Raw genomic sequence first — 6,000 nt, 5'->3', positions numbered from 1 at the left:
CTGTCTCACACACACAGCCCCCTCCCCAGTACCTTATATACAGATATATAATATTATAGAGAGGTTCCCTCTGTCTCACACACACAGCCCCTCCCCAGTACCTTATATACAGATATATAATATTATAGAAAGGTTCCCTCTGTCTCACACACATAGCCCCTTCTCCAGTACCTTATATACAGATATATATTATAGAAAGGTTCCCTCTGTCTCTCTCACACACACAGCCTCTCCTCAGTACCTTATATACAGATATATAATATTATAGAGAGGTTCCTCCGTCTCACACACACACAGCCCCCTCCCCAATACCTTATATACAGATATATAATATTATAGAAAGGTTCCCTCTGTCTCACACACAGCCTCTCCCCAGTACCTTATATACAGATATATAATATTATAGAGAGGTTCCCTCTGTCTCACACACACAGCCTCTCCCTAGTACCTTATATACAGATATATAATATTATAGAGAGGTTCCCTCTGTCTCTCACACACACAGCCCCTGTAAATTATCCACATGTATAATATAGAGATGATCCGCTGTATACACTGCAGTGCAGTACCTTATATAATTATCTAAACACTGACAGCTTGTTCCTAATAAGCTAAAGGACCAGTGATTTCATTGGAGCTTTTTCACCTTTGGCCACAGCAGTCATGTGACTGATGACATCACGGGTTCTTTTGCTGGTGGGAACTAGCTGCTACGGTTTCAGAGATAAATGGTAAATATTAACAAAGCCCCCTTTGTAATACTGGTAAATACCTGTATATAATGTACTAAGGATGTCTGTGTGTATGAGGCAGCAGGAACTGATGTGTGTGTAATACAGAGGGAGCCTCTCTATAATATTTTATATCTGTTTATAATCAACTGGGGAGTGATCTGTGTGTGGAATACAGAGGGAGCCTCTCTATAATATTTTATATCTGTAACAGGGGAGTGGTCTGTGTGTATAATATTTTATATCTGTATATAAGGTACTGGGGAGGGGCTGTGTGTGTGTGTGAGAGACAGAAGGAACCTCTCTATAATATTATATATCTGTATATAAGGTACTGGGGAGGGGCTGTGTGTGTGTGTGAGACAGAGGGAACCTCTCTATAATATTATATATCTGTATATAAGTTACTGGGGAGAGGCTGTGTGTATGTGAGACAGAGGGAATCTCTCTATAATATTATATATCTGTATATAAGGTACTGGGGAGGGGCTGTGTGTGAGACAGAGGGAACCTCTCTATAATATTAGATATCTGTATATAAGGTACTGGGGTGGGGCTGTGTGTGTGTGAGACAGAGGGAACCTCTCTATAATATTATATATCTGTATATAAGGTACCAGGGAGGGGCTGTGTGTGAGTGAGACAGAGAGAACCTCTCTATAATATTATATATCTGTATATAAGGTACTGGGGAGGAGCTGTGTGTGTGTGAGACAGAGGGAACCTCTCTATAATATTATATATCTGTATATAAGTTACTGGGGAGAGGCTGTGTGTATGTGAGACAGAGGGAATCTCTCTATAATATTATATATCTGTATATAAAGTACTGGGGAGGGGCTGTGTGTGAGACAGAGGGAACCTCTCTACAGACATCCCAACTCTCCCTGAAGTTCAGGGAGTCTCCCTGATTGTAATAGCGAGTCCCTGATGCCAGCAAATGGAATGCAATCTCCCTGAAACTCCAAGTACCATGATCCAATGTGGCCTAAATCCGGAAAAGTGTTTCTTTAAGGTATGCCTTTAGTTGCTGGGACGTTATAGAACCCTCAAAGCATGCATCAGCATACCCCCCAACTGTCCCGATTTTCGTGGGACAGTCCCGATTTTAGGGTTCTGTCCCCCTGTCCCGGATTGCTAGCCATCTGTCCCGATTTGCCCCATGCATTAAAATTTTTTTATTTTTTTTTTTAATTCTATTGGGCCCATACTCAGAAGCAGCTGGCTTTGTTCTTACGGGGTTAGATGCCTGTTAGATTCCCTGTGGAAAAGGAATGGTGTGTGGGTTAAGCAGGAGTAAGAAGGCTGTATACACTCTGAACATGGGTAATAGTGACCTCTCTAAACTACCTCTGGTAGTGATGATGTCTAACCCCTGGTGATAATACTAGCATGCCTTCAGTTTTATACAATGAGCAGTGCTAATACCAGGGTAACAAACAGTGGCAGCCGTAGACTGCCAGCCAATGTGCTTGCCAACCCCAGGACCCCATACAATGAATTACAGATACCCATATATGATGTTGTGTGTGTGTCTATCTGTATCCATAACTGTGTGTGTGTATCTGTATGTATAAGTTTATGCTATGTAGTGTGTGTGTCTGCATGTATAAATGTAAGCTATGTAGTGCGTGTCTGTGTATCTGCATGTATAAGTGTGTATCTGCATGTATAAGTGTATGCTATGTAGTGTGTGTGTGTCTGCATGTATAAGTGTATACTATGTAGTGTCTGTGTATCTGCATGTATAAGTTTATGCTGCATGTATAAGTGTATGCTATGTAATGTGTGTGTGTGTTTATATCTGCATGTGTAAGTGCATGCTATGTAGTGTGTGTGTATCTGCATGTATAAGTGTATGCTATGTAGTGTGTGTGTATCTGCATGTATAAGTGTATGCTACGTAGTGTGTGTGTATCTGCATATGTAAGTGTATACTATGTAGTGTGCTACTGTGCATTTTTGCTGACTTTAAAGGCCAGAATCTAGAATATTAATGGGGAATGCAGAGAGCAGTTTTAAAGAATTTATTATTAAATGTCCAATTAAGATAAAAATATTTAGCAATGTCTTTGCAAAGGCTAATTAAATACATAGCTCACATAGCCATACCAGTGGTTTGAGCTTGTGTTTGATTTGCTGCCTAAGTGTATTAAAATATATGACTTGTTTTAGAATTTTATTTTTATTACTTTAATCTTATGATTTTTTTAAGCCACGCCCACCACATTTCAATTTTTTTGCCGTGGGGGGGGGGGGGGGTGTCCCTCTTTTGAATTTTGAAATGTTGGGAGGTATGCATCAGTAACCAAAAAGCCCCAACTGATTTTAATAAAATAAAACACAAATACTACCTTATTTACTGCACGTAATTAAACTTCGCATTCTAAAATATTTCAGCATTCAACAAGCGTACGATCACTGGAAATTAGGTTTGTTGTATGCGGTTGTGCAATAAAGCTACTTTTTTAATGTGCCTTTAGTGAGAAGCTACTTTAATGATAAGTCTCTATCTTATTTAAGGTTTCAAGGTGTCCGATATATAACTGGGAGCGGGGGTGGCGGCGCAGTAACGGGTGAAGCCACCTCCCTGAAATTAGTTTTTGCAGGTTGGGATGTCTGCCCAGGAGCAGAACTTTTTTTACTTTCTGCGATGAGTTTTTTTTTAGTTCAAAATTTTCTGCAGGTCCTTTTGAAATAGAAATCAGTTTTAAATCGTTCATAAACAATATTTATTTCAAACATAGTAAACAAAATTTTTATTTTTATTTTAAACGAACTTTAATTTCTGTAATGTAACATCAGAAATCTTTCATACAACTTAGATTAAACATGGATGGTAAAAAACACTTACATGTAGCAGCTGCATCACAAATTTTACATGTGTGACTTAAAAAACCCCCAAAAAAAAAACATTCACATGTAGCATCAGCAATGCATCACAAATTTTGAATATATATGACTTAAGTTATGTAAAACATGGTAAACATTCACATGAACCATCACAAATTTTACATACAACTTTTGATGTCACATTTTCAGAATTTTTTTTACAAGATGCAGATTTAAAGTGTCTGTAGTAAGATGGACCATATTTGCTTAGGAGGGCTGCTTTCAGAAATGTACGCGTTCCTTTGTATCCAGATCGGGGACCATTTAAAATGATGAATGTTCTTTGATCAGTTGAGCCGATTTCATCCCAGCTTCCATCACTTGCTCCTGGTCTGCTTGCCATTACTCTGGTAATTGTTGATCCCCAACTCTCGCATACTGCTTCAGATACTGGAATGGTTAATACAAAGGTTAGCAACTTTATGGCAAGAGCATACTTGTTTTTGCATTGTGCCACAATCATTTTAAACAGATTTTTCAGTTCATGAATGTTATGTTCTTTTCTCGAAGCAGTGATGATATTTATCATGCAGCTTAGAAGTTGTCTATGTTCAAAAAGCAGTTGATCTTTATTGACCGTTTTTAAAAACTGAAACGAGAACACACTGACATAATATAAAAAACTGGCTGAACTGGTGAAGTATTTTTCTGCCTGTTCAAGTGAAACTTTTGTGCTTGGAGATGTTAAATAATCTAGGTTGAACAGGAATTCTGCCCTATCAATCATAGTTTTTAAGCCCACTGTAGCAGATTCATTAGATTCATCATAAACTTCAATCTGTTCTAAAAGGGACTCTAGAAATAGTTAAAAATCACTGCAAATGTTTGAAAGCAGTAAACAATCATTCTCCTGTTGTGAACTTGTTTTTGCAAATGATCTTAAAAGCTTTGAACTAACAGGAAGCTCAGTCAATGGAACTCCTTTAAAAACACCTTTTTTTAAATACTTCAGTACTCATTTTTATATTTCTGGAATAGTCATCAGGAAGAGCATCTATTTTAGTGCACAGTTCTTCTTTTGTCTGCGCGTTTGTCGTCAGATTTAATAAAAGGTCTTTCTGGATGTCTAAACCATTTTTCAGACTACTCATATAATGGAAAGTGTCCCATAGTAGATTATAGCTGGATTGCACAAGCTTTGAAATACTAGAAATAAAGGAATATATATCACTCAACAAAAGCACTGTGAAAATGTTTGATTTTAATATGTTTGTCTCTTAAAGGGACACTCAGGTTAAATAAAATTTTCATGATTCCGATACAGAATGTAATTTTAAACAACTTTCCAATTTACTTCCATTAAAAAAAATGTGCACAGTCTTTTATATTTACACTTTTTGAGTCACCAGATCCTACTGAGCATGTGCAAGAATTCACAGACTATACGTATATGCATTTGTGATTGGCTGATTGCTATCACATGGTACAAGGGGAGTGGAAATAGACATAACTTTGAAATTTGTTATAAAAAAATCTACTCATTTGAAGTTCAGACTAAGTGCTATTGCATTGTCTTGTTATCTTGCATTTGTTGATTATGCAAATCTAATGTGTTGACTAGTCCTTTAAGGCAAACAGATCTGGGCTTTTTTCACAGGCACTAACAAATGATCTGTAATCAGCAAGAAATGTTTTAAAAACTGAATCGGAGTAACTGGCAAACTTCATTGTCTTGAAAACTTTTGGTTTGTAAAAATAATCAGAAAATTCATCAGATGACTGCAGCAACAGCTCATACTTTTTACCAGTTGAAAATTCTTTCTTACTTTCAGCAACAAGACTGTGTCCTTTGTAAATAAGGTCTGGAACAGTAGCGTGCTTTTGTATCATTTCTATGCGGTGCATAGGATCCCACGATACAGGAACTTTATCCAAGGCTAGTTCCTGCCTAATAGGATCTGTTACTCCAAGTTTTATGTACTGACCATCGACTGCCAGACCAACAAAATTGTTTCTCAAGAAATGCGCATCAAGACCAAACTTACTACAGGTGTTAATTATGCTGTTAGCTAAACCTTTTCCTGTGAAGTTCTGTACAAAATTATGCTCCAAGTACACAGTGTTGTACAAATATTTATTGTCCATTTCAAAAACTGGTATAAGTAATCCAACTATATGTCTACTTCGATGATTTACTGTAATTTTGTCTGCCACAATGCCCACAGGAAGGTCACTAGTTGTGATGAAGGAGGCTATTTCTTTTTTTAGACTAGAATGAACAAATGGAAGAAACAACCTTGGAAATTCTTTAGAATGATTACTTACTCCTATACTACAACTACTGTTGTACATTTCTGTTACAATCGTTTCATAAGCTTTGTATGAAAGATTTTATGTGTAGGTCATATATGCTGAAGCTGCACAATTAAGAGCATTA

The 6,000-nt window shown here is 37.1% G+C and overlaps 1 protein-coding gene across 2 annotated transcripts in view; it reads left to right on the top strand.

Annotated features, from left to right (window-relative positions):
• Positions 1 to 679: 679 nt before the first annotated feature.
• LOC128635982 (gastrula zinc finger protein XlCGF8.2DB-like) overlaps positions 680 to 6,000 on the top strand; it is an 86,985-nt gene continuing 81,664 nt past the window's right edge. For both annotated transcript variants that reach the window (XM_053689059.1, XM_053689058.1), the window contains exon 1: positions 680 to 731. The gene's annotated coding sequence lies outside the window, so the exon portion shown is untranslated. The remainder of the gene's footprint in view (positions 732 to 6,000) is intronic.

This window comes from Bombina bombina, chromosome 7, assembly GCF_027579735.1.
Source record: "Bombina bombina isolate aBomBom1 chromosome 7, aBomBom1.pri, whole genome shotgun sequence".
In the NCBI taxonomy this organism is placed as follows: Eukaryota; Metazoa; Chordata; class Amphibia; order Anura; family Bombinatoridae; genus Bombina; species Bombina bombina.
The sequence above is the reverse complement of the archived record's forward strand: the minus strand, read 5'-3'. Positions and strand labels throughout refer to the sequence as shown.